The sequence below is a fragment of the Propithecus coquereli genome, unplaced genomic scaffold (assembly GCF_000956105.1).
Source record: "Propithecus coquereli isolate 6110/MARCELLA unplaced genomic scaffold, Pcoq_1.0 Scaffold48, whole genome shotgun sequence".
Taxonomy (NCBI): Eukaryota; Metazoa; Chordata; class Mammalia; order Primates; family Indriidae; genus Propithecus; species Propithecus coquereli.
Genome location: NW_012150618.1, coordinates 5,190,712 through 5,191,230, shown reverse-complemented (window position 1 = coordinate 5,191,230; position 519 = coordinate 5,190,712).

Below are 519 nucleotides of genomic sequence, written 5' to 3'. Positions count from 1 at the left end.
TATATAGCAAGAGATAAGGGTCTAGTTTCATTCTTCTGCATATGGATATCCAGTTTTCCCAGCACCATTTATTGAAGGGACTGTCCTTTCCCCAGTGTGTGTGCTTGGCAACTTCGTCAAAGATAAGTTCATTATATTTATGTGGATTTATTTCTGGGTTTTCTATTCTGTTCCATTGGTCTGTGTGACAGGCTGGGTAATTTATAAAGAACAGAAATTTATTTTTCTCACAATTCTAGAGGCTGTTAAGTTCAAGATCAAGGCACCAGCAGATTCGGTTGTCTGATAAAGGTCCCATCTCTCCTTCCAAGATGGCACCTCAAACACTTTGTCCTGCAGAGAGGAGGAAAGTTGTGTCCTCATATGGCAGAAGGTAAAAGGGCAAAAAGGGGTGAACTCCCTTAGCCAAGCCCTTTTATAAGAGCACCTAATTCCATTCATTAGGGGAGAGCCCTTATGACTCAGTCACCTCCCAAAAGCTATGCTTCCCAATACTGTTGCATTGGGGATTAAGTTTCA